This window comes from Lissotriton vulgaris, chromosome 1_1, assembly GCF_964263255.1.
Source record: "Lissotriton vulgaris chromosome 1_1, aLisVul1.2, whole genome shotgun sequence".
Lineage (NCBI taxonomy): Eukaryota > Metazoa > Chordata > Amphibia > Caudata > Salamandridae > Lissotriton > Lissotriton vulgaris.
This window is the reverse complement of record NC_141685.1, coordinates 277336235-277346612: the sequence shown is the minus strand read 5'-3', so window position 1 is coordinate 277346612 and position 10378 is coordinate 277336235. Positions and strand designations below refer to the sequence as shown.

The window sequence follows — 10378 nt, the reverse complement described above, 5'->3', positions numbered from 1 at the left end:
TGTTGCGGGACTGCAGGAGGGCAGCACTGGAGCAGCTTGTCATGGGCGTAACAATAACCCCCGCAGCCCTCGCGGTGCGGGGGGGGGCCCGATCTCTTGGGGGGCCCCTTGGGCACTGTGCACGGCCAGGTTCCTGCCTGGGTCTGGAGAGTGTCCCAGTCGTGCCAAGTATCACAGGTTGGCCTAGTGCATTTAAAGGCATGTCCCAACATCACCGCAATAAAAAAAGGATTATCACCCATATTTTTCGCCTCTCCATTTAACAAAGCTCTTTGGGGTCATTTGGGCATAGTCAGCACTCGTCTATTTACTCTTAACAATGTGTCCCAGGAAGTACGAGCCCGGGACCTGAGGCAAGGTAGCAATGGTTGCTATAGGAATCCCCTCTAGTCCCCGATTGCTACAATTTTATGTCTTGCACTCCTTTTGTTACATTTCGTCCGACCCCGGGACCCCGTGCTGCTGTGATTGGATAAGGCTCTCTTTACAGGCAGAAATGGGTGGTGTCTTACAAGCCCAGAAACGTAACATCAGGGTCTTTGCCACACCCGGCCGACCACGTGTACCAGATGCACAGACGCCCCTCTTGCAGCATGTTGAAAGCCAGCTTTTAAGTGAGAAAGTAAGCGCCCAGAGCTCTTGGCATCCCTTTTTCCAGGGTCAGGTGAACTCTAAGCAGAGGACAAATAGTGGGAAGCTGGCCTGCAGCCCTGCACACCCAGATTGCAGAGCAGGAACTAGCCAGCCCAGGCAGCCCTTGCGGCCCCCAGAGCATGTTCACAGCAGAACAGGCACTACAACTTCAAGTAAACCAATGACTGAAACTACATTATCCTGTATAGTATTTGATATCAGAATGCGCAGATATCTCTGATAAGGCACACAGAGTAGGAGATGTTTTTATTACATAAGGAAAGTATCCGATCTTTGGCCTACGTGCTCTTCTAGAAGGTTCTCGTTTTCATTAACGTTTAGTGGCGTCATTTTACCCACAAACTGGAAAGATTTATTTGAAAGTAGTAGTTGGAACTAACAAGCATTTGCAATGCAATAGGTCTGTCTCGCATTTAGGCGAGTTTAAGCTATTGGCATTGTAAATCACAATGCCTTTCATTTATGTTTTAAAAACAAAAACAAAAATAAAAGGCATTGTTATTTGCAATGTCAATAGCTCAAAGTCGCGTAAATACGAGACCTATTGCATTGCAAATGCTTGTTTTTGAATGGAGGGTGCCTTTCTCATCTCAGAAAAGGTTCTAATCCTACTCATCACAAATACATGGTTGACTCTTTTTCAGGGTGTTGTAAGTTAAACATTTAAGTTTGCGGGGTCCACATTCACCGCATTCCAGCCCAGGAACTACTACTTCCTGCCTATTTCTAACACCTGTGAGTAATTCTGCTCACACCAAAAGTTTTGTGCAAATAAATCCTTCTACATGTGTGTGCCAAACTTACATGCAAGAACAGCTTTGCGAATGAGACCCATAACCCTGACTCTGGCAGGACCTTGCAGAGGCCGTCTGGTTCTAAAATGTAAACCAGCCATTAATCTAGTCTGTTCTCACAATCATGGTAAAAATGAGACTGATGCACGGTGAGGTGATTTATACACATTGTCAAGTGGAAACACTGAGGCTGTGGAAAGCCTTGGTGAACCCTCCACAATCTAGGCGTCAGACTCAAATATAATCTGGGTTTATTTACAGTAACATTCTCTGAACTCGACCCACTGATCTCAGCTGTCCCAGACAGAGTCCATTCGTAAACAGAGAAACAGAGCCTCTGAAAATTCATTCATAAAAAGAGTACAACTAGGTGACAAGCCAGGTAGAAATGTGGCATCAACAGGGCCTTACCAAGACCCGAAGCCTCGCATAACCAGAGAGGGCATTATCAGAGCTCGGACACAAGGAGGACATTGTCCCGATTGGTCATCTCATCGTAGGTCACCGAATGGGACCTGTGTATTTCTAGAGAAAGCGACAAAATGTTCGGGGTATACGTCCCGTCGACAAGTATTTTTAGAGAATTCCACCCCCTGCCTCGTGCTAGTCCTGATGAATGAAATGATATATCACCTCCCTGTTAAAACCACTTCTGCGGCATCACACTGCTCCTTATCACATAAGCCAATGATGTGGTTTCACCCCACCAACCCATACTCTTCCACTTCCACAATCTCAGAATAAGCCGGAGTGACATCTTAATTATGCTGGTGAAACTTCAATTACCCAATGTCGCATCATTTCCACCCGCAGGAAACTCGTTCTTGCAATAGGGTGACCAACTGGCATGAGTGGAAATTCAGGACAGTGAGTGTAAAAATTCAGGTCAAAGGGTCAACATTCAGGACAAAAATTCAGGACAGGAGGTAAAATTTCAGGAAAAAAGGAAAGTTTTACAGACACATCAGTGGAGGTTGCGCCATAGTATGTAAGTAAGTGAATAGACAACCACTTAAGTACAAGTGAAAAGAAGTTTGTTTTAGGTTGAGACAATTGTGCACTTCATGGTTTTTCAGTATTGGAAATCAATGAGTGAGACCTGTGGATTTTTCAAATCGGTGGTGAAAAAATATGAGTATGTTGCTGGAGATGTGGGCCGCCATGCCACTAATGTACTTACCGGGAAGGGTAAACACCCATTATTCCACAACTTTCTTTCCGTATACCATCACTCCGCATACATTCATTACGAAAGTACCATGACTCCGCAATGCCATTATAACGCATGGCATTACATTTTATATGCTTTTACCACGCATACATTTACAACAAAATACGTTGTTAATGCATGAATGGTAAAAGCATGTTTTTTTTTAATCTATACTAATATAATAAAGAGAGAGCCCAAACCTTTGAGGCGGGTAATCTCAGGAACCACAGCACCAATCACAACACCCAGTACAGTGTTGGAAAGGGCAGTTGCAGCAGAAGGACATAGGCTATGCAGACGCCCACCATATACATTTAAAAGGTAAAAGAACCGTGCCAGCAAAGTAGTCCCTTGTGGGTGTGTCTGCGTTGTGCTGTGGGTGTGTGCTGGGGGAGTGACAAATGCTGGGGGCGTGTGGTACTTCCGCCCTTCATGCCATGTCTCATGGCGTGTGCTATGGGCGTGTGCCGGTCCGGTCCTAGGATGCTTGATTCCGGTCCAGGGAAGACATGGCTTGGCAGTTCGGGCTGGACTGTTCCTATGAGGCACAGGGTCAAGTCTGATTTGCATATGGACATGTCTGAACTGGGGTGGTGTGGAGTGCAAAAAAACGATGGATTTAGGCCCAGATCTCTGTACTGGGGTGAATGTATGACATTGTTCTGCATTCTGTCCATCAACTGTTGGTTTTGCATTTGTCACCCCGAGTGGAAAGGGCATGCTCAGACGTGAGTCCCGTGCTCTCCAGACCACTGGAGTCAAGCTATCCTGGCTAAAAAACAGCTCATAGCCAGAAACCGATTCCGGTCCAGGGAACACATGGCTTGGCAGTTCGGGCTAGACTGTTCCCATGAGGTACAGGGTCAAGGCTGATTTGCATATGGCCATGTCCGAAGTGGGGTGGTGTGGAGTACAAAAAAATGATGGTTTTATGCCCAGATCTCTGTACTGGGGTGAAAGTATGACATTGTACTGCATTGTGTCCATCAACTGTTGGTTTTGCATTTGTCACCCTGAGTGGGAAGGGCATGCTTAGACATGAGTCCCGTGCTCTCCACACCACTGGAGTCGCGCTATCCTGGCTGAAGACAGACTGATAGCCAGAAACCGGTCCTAGGATGCTTGATTCCGGTACAGGGAAGACATGGCTTGGCAGTTCGGGCTGGACTGTTCCCATGAGGCACAGGGTCAAGGCTGATTTGTATATGGCCATGTCTGAACTGGGGTGGTGTGGAGTGCAGTAAAACGATGGATTAAGGCCCATATCTCTGTACTGGGGTGAATGTATGACATTGTTCTGCATTCTGTCCATCAACTGTTGGTTTTGCAATTGTCACCCCAGTGGGAAGGGTATGCTCAGATATGAGTCCTGTGCTCTCCACACCACTGGAGTCAAGCTATCCTGGCTGAAGACAGCTGATAGCCAGAAACCGGTTCAGGGAAGACACCTGGAGCTGGACTGTACAGAACCTGGGAAGAAAAAACAATGAAATATTGGACACAACGCTCGCTTTTTTTCCCCGTAATTCCGCGCCCCGCACACGCCCACACCCCCAGACCACGCCCACATGCAAAACCAACAGTTGATGGACAGAATGCAGAACAATGTCATACATTGCCTCCAGTACAGAGATCTGGGCCTAAATCCATCGTGTTTTTGCACTCCACACTACCCCAGTTCAGACATGGCCATATGCAAATCAGCCTTGACCCTGTGCCTCATGGGAACAGTTCAGCCTGAACTGCCAATCCATGTCTTTCCTGGACCGGAATCAAGCATCTTAGGACTGGTTTCTGGCTATCAGCCATGTCTGAGCATAATCATTCCACTCAGGGTGACAAATGCAAAAACAACAGTTGACGGACAGAATGCAGAATAATGTCATACATTCATACCCGTACAGAGATCTGGGCCTAAATCCATCTTTTTTTGCAAGCCACACCACCCCAGCTCAGACATGGCCATATGCTAATCAGCCTTGACCCTGTGCCTGATTGGTACAGTCCACCCGGAACTTCCAAGCCATGTCATTTCTGGACTTAAATCATGCATCTTAGGACTGATTTCTGGCTATCAGCCATTTTCAGCAAGGATAGCTTGACTCCAGTGGTGTGGAGAGCATGGGACTCATGTCTGAGCATACCCATCCCACTCGGGGTGACAAATGCCAAAACAACAGTTGATGGACAGAATTCAGAACAATGTCATACATTCACCCCGGTACAGCGATCTGGGCATAAATTCATTGTTTCTTTGCACTCCACACCACCCCAGTTCAGACATGGCCATATGCAAATCAGCCTTGACCCTGTGCCTCATGGGAACCGTCCAGCCCGAAGGGTGGAACTACCACACGCCCCCAGCGTTTGTCACGCCCCCCCAGCACACGCCCACGGCACAACGCAGACACGCCCACAAGGGACTACTTTGCTGGCACGGTTCTTTTACCTTTTAAATGTATATGGTGGGCGTCTGCATAGCCTATGTTCTTCTGCTGCAACTGCCCTTTCCAACACTGTATTGGGTGTTGTGATTGGTGCTGTGGTTCCTGAGATTACCCGCCTCAAATGTTTGGGCTCTCTCTTTATTATATTAGTATGGATGATCAGGAGTATTCACTGGGGGTGCGTTTTGATTTCACAGAGCAGTTCATAGAGATTTCAATAGAAGGACTAGTTTCAATGCAGTATTACCTACATCATTTAAAACCTGGGGGCATATTATCAAGGAACGGCGTTAAAATTATCGCCGCTTTAGCTGCAGGAAACTGTCGCTAAAGCGGCGATAATGGGCTTGATAATATGCCCTCGAGAATTCCAATAGAAGTCCATGTTCTGGTTTGAACATGGGCTTCTATTTGAATTCTCTACGGCATATTATCAAGCCCATTAGCGCCGTTTTAGCTGCAGTTTCCTGCTGCTAAAGCAGCAATAATTTTAACGCCGTTCCTTGATAATATGCCCCTAAATTGTGTTCCTCCCGAAGCGATAAAATTAGTGGTACCGAGCAGTTTTAATTCGACCACTTTTATATATCCTAAACTTTGTAGGGCAGCTCTATCGGAGACAGAGCCTCATAAAATTGAGTGAAACTCTTTAATGCTGCTCTCCACAGCAATTTTTAGTAAAAGGCAAAAGGTTTATTCGGTTTGAAGAGAAACCAGAGTATGATAGCAATATACTGTTGCAGAGACCGCAGGGAACAGAACTCCTTGGACTCTGATGGGCAGATTTACAATAACTGGCGTATCCCTGCATATCAGCAGGGATGCGCCAGTTATTTTGCGTGACGGTTGAAACCCCTTGCGCCACCATGGATGCGCTGCATTTACAATGTGGCGCACCGTGGCGCAAGTATAGAGAGATGCGTGATGCATCTGACGTAAAGGTGACGCAGTGCTGGAGTTGTGTTGCAGCGCAACGCAACTCCAGCACTGCTCAGGGTTGCCCTATACTGGCTGTGCTGCGTCACTCCTTACGCCTGCTACAAGCAGGTGTAAGGTTTTGATGGTGCGGGGACGTTAAAGTGACTAATTTCACTGCATCACTTTCAAGGGTCTTCCTTGCGACGGAACGCCCACCCTGCATACATTATACCTGACGCAGGTATAATGTAGCGCAGGGCTTTACAACATGACGCATCTCACTAGATGCATCAAGTTGCGAATATGTCGCATAGTGGCGCATTGTTTACGCCGCCGCTAAAGTGTTGCATGGGCTTGTAAATTTGTCCCTGCGTGTGGGACACAAAACTAAATGAATAGTTGAACCATGTCTCCGTGAATACATTTTGATTGAGGTTTTGATCTGATTAATTGGTAAAATCAATTCAAGTACATCAGAGGGATAACAAGTGACAGAGGATTGTGGGTATGCAAATAAACCCTACAGGAGCCCACGTGACAAGACATCTTAGTCACAGATGCCCCTCTGGAGTGTAACATAGTTAACTTTTGTTGCTCTCATTGCGCAAATTGTGCTCTAGGTAATAGAACGCTTTACACAGGCATTAGGTAACATCCATCACACACGGGTAGATATAGGGCAGATTTTGGAAAAGTGACGCAAACATGCAAGGGACTTGTAAATCTGCCCCTATATTATTTACCAGCGGTGTCTTTAGGTGATTTGCGAAGAGTAACAGGCTGTTGAGCCGCAGGCGGGACTCGACCCCCATCCCATTTTCTAGGATCAGCACCACCCGCTGTTCAATCGTCCCTCCGCCTCTCACACCGCACAAAGAAATATATATATGCACTGACCTCAGCAGGTACATATCGTCGATTTATATTAATTTCCATTGAGACAAATCTGTCTTAAACATAATTGGGCAACTCTATCAGAGATAGAGTCTTCAAAAATTGAGTGAAACTCTTTAATGTTCCTCTCCACGGAAATCTTTAGTAAAAGGCGAAAGATTTATTCGGTTTGAAGAGAAACTAGAGTATGAACATTAGATAGGGAAGCAGAGACCGCACTGAACAGCACTCCTATGACTCCGAGTGTAAGAATACAATAAAACGAGGCGAATACTTAGAACGTCCCTATAATTATATTTTTATTATTTATTTTTTGATTAGATTAAGTGGTAAATTTAATTCAAGTACATGAGAAGGAGTACAAGTGACAGGGGATTGTGGGTATGCAAATAAACCCTACTGGAGCCCTCGTGACAAGGCTTCTCAGTCACACGTGACCCTCGGGAGTGTAACAGGGTTGACTTTTGTTGCTCTCTTCGCGCAATTTGCTTTTCTAGGTATTACAACGCTTTACAGGAGCACTAGTCTGCCTACACTACACATGGGCAGTTTTAAAGAAATATTTACCTACCCGCGGGGTCTTTAAGTAATTGTCTAGCAGTAACAGGCTGTTGAGCCGCAGCCGGGACTAGAACTCTGGTCCAGGGTCGCAGCTCTGGTTGTTCCCCTCCTCCGCTTCTCGCGCAGCTCAAGCTCCTGCTGCAGGGAGTCTGGGGGTCTGAGGGTCTGACCGGCTCAGGCACCGCCGGATCAGTCCACCCGCTTCCCACAGCTGTGCTTTCAGGTCACTGAATGGGGCTCACCCGCATAAAAATGTTTTGATTTATTTATTTATTTGTTGCGTTTTTATATAGCGTGGACTTTACCCGAAGGTGTCAGAGCGCTTCACAATAGAAACAGTAGTGAAACATGAGGAAAAATTACAAGTGAGCATGCTACAAAAGCAAACGTTACCTTACATAAGGCAATAGTGACTATTGTGCATGTATGGAGCAAACAAGAGGTAGCAAACGATACGTTACAAGAGGCAAACAAGCTTTTGCAATGCAATAGGTCTCGCATTAGGAAAGTTTGAGCTATTGGTATTGTAAATTACATTTTTTTTATTTGTGTGTTAGTTTTGTAAATAGCGAAATTATTGGCTTTGTCATTCACAATGCCAATAGTTTTAACTTTCGCAAATGTGACACCTATAGCATTTGTAATGCAATATGTGTTGTATTTATGTGACTTCGATGTATTGATATTACAAACAATGGCTTTTAATTTGTAATAATTAATACTTAAATAAAAGTTATTGTAATTTTATAATGGCAATAGCTTAAAGTTTTGTAATTATTTTTTGTGAAGATTATCTTCAGTGTATTTTATTGTGACGAAAATCAAAGAACAGAAGTGAAATATTAACATCTTTTTGTGACATTTGTAATAAAGCTTGAAACATTGAGAGAACATATTTGAACCAGTTGTTGTTGAATGGTTGCATAGATTGATGCTGTGGTGGCGACGATTGATGCTGTGGTGGCGACGAGTGATGCGGTGGTGGTGACGAGTGATGCTGTGGTAGTGCATACTGATGCTGTGGTGGCGACGAGTGATGCTGTGGTAGCGCATAGTGATGCTGTGGTAGCGCATAGTGATGCTGTGGTAGCGCATAGTGATGCTGTGGTGCCCCTGAGTGATGCTGTGGTGCCCCTGAGTGATGCTGTTGTGCCCCTGAGTGATGCTGTGGTGCCCCTGAGTGATGCTGTGGTGATGCGATAGATAGATAGATAGAGTGAGGGCGATAGAGTGAGGGCGATAGAGTGAGGGCGATAGAGTGATGGCGATGGAGTGAGGGCGATAGAGTGAGGGCGGTAGAGTGGTAGAGTGGTGAGGGTGTGTGAGAGGGTGAGTGTGTGTGAGAGGGTGAGGGTGTGTGAGTGGGTGAGGGTGTGTGAGGGTGAGGGTGGGTGAGGGTGAGGGTGTGTGAGAGGGTGTGATTGTGAGGGTGTGTGAGAATGAGGGTGTGTAAGGGTGAGGGTGTGTAAGGGTGAGAGTGTGTAAGGGTGAGGGTGTGTTAGGGTGAGGGGGTGTATGAGGGTGAGGGGGTGTATGAGGGTGAGGGGGTGTGAGGGTGAGAATGAAGGTGTGAGGGAGGGTCAGGGGTTGTGAGGGTAAGGGGATGTGGAGGTGAGGGGGTGGGTGAGCGGTGAGAGGATGTGTGAGGGTGAGAGGGTGAGAGGGTGAGTGAGGGTGAGAGTGTGTGAGGGTGAGAGGGTGGGTGAGGGTGAGGGGGTGTGAGGGTGAAGTGGTTTGAGGGTGGGTGTGTGAGGGTGAAGCTGTGAGGGATGGTGAGGGGATGTGAGGGTGAGGGTGTGTGAGGGTGAAGGGTGTGTGAGGGAGTGTGAGGGTGAGGTGGTGTGAGGGAGGGGGTGTGAGGGAGGGGATGTGAGGGTGAGGGGATGTGAGGGTGAGGGGATGTGAGGGTGAGGGGATGTGAGGGTGAGGGGTGTGAGGGTGAGGGTGTGTGAGGGTGAGAGGGTGGGTGAGGGTGAGAGGGTGGGTGAGAGGGCAAGTGAGGGTGAGAGGGCAGGTGAGGGTGAGGGCGTGTGAGGGGAAGGGGGTGTGTGAGGGTGAGGGAGTGTGTGAGGGTGAGGGAGTGTGAGGGTGGGGGTGTGAGGGTGTAAAGGTGAGAGGGTGTGTGAGGGTGAGGGTGAGAGGGTGGGTGAGGGTGAGAGGGCAGGTAAGGGTGAGAGGGTGGGTAAGGGTAAGAGGGTGTGTGAGGGTGTGTGTGAGGGTGTGTGAGGGTGAGAGGGTGTGAGGGAGGATGAGGGGATGGGAGGGTGAGGGGATGTGAGGGTGAAGGGATGTGAGGGCGATAGGGTGTGTGTGGGTGAGAGGGTAAGTGAGGGTGAGAGGGTAAGTGAGGGTGAGGGTGAGGGTGTGTGAGGGTGAGGGTGTGTGTAAGGGGCTGTGGAGGGGTGAGGGTGAGGGTGTGTGTGAGGGTGTGAAGGTGAGAGGGTGTGTGAGGTTGAGAGGGTGTGTGAGGGGGTTAGGGAGGGTGAGGGGAAGGGAGGGTGAGGGGATGTGAGGGTGAGGGGATGTGAGGGTGTGTGAGGGTGAGGGGTGTGAGGGTGAGGGTGTTTCAGAACTCAAACTCATTAACTTGGAGCCAGCGACATTTTGCAACACATATACGTGTAATGCCAATTACTTCTAATGGCCTACAGGCACACACGCTAATTCGATACAAGGAGTAAGGCCAAGATGATGTGCCCTCACTTGTAGTGTATGTGATGGACAACACACTTTTAAATTAGTTATTAAATTAAACACCAATCAAGCCCTTACTTTAAGTGTCAGCCCTGCGTTACGGAAACTGCTGGTGAATCAAGATTGGGCTGTGCAACTAATCACAGGATAGTCAGGTGCTACACATTTTGCAGAAACCGTAAATATTGTTTCCAGAATTGATACCA

General features: G+C 47.4%; 2 non-coding genes across 2 annotated transcripts; both read right to left on the bottom strand.

Annotated features, from left to right (window-relative positions):
- Positions 1–5711: 5711 nt before the first annotated feature.
- Positions 5712–5827, bottom strand: LOC147746938 (U5 spliceosomal RNA). The gene has a single exon (XR_015300453.1). It is a non-coding gene; the product is annotated as a U5 spliceosomal RNA (small nuclear RNA).
- A 1163-nt stretch (positions 5828–6990) lies between these two features.
- Positions 6991–7106, bottom strand: LOC147746937 (U5 spliceosomal RNA). Its single transcript, XR_015300427.1, has one exon. It is a non-coding gene; the product is annotated as a U5 spliceosomal RNA (small nuclear RNA).
- Between the last annotated feature and the right edge of the window lie 3272 nt (positions 7107–10378).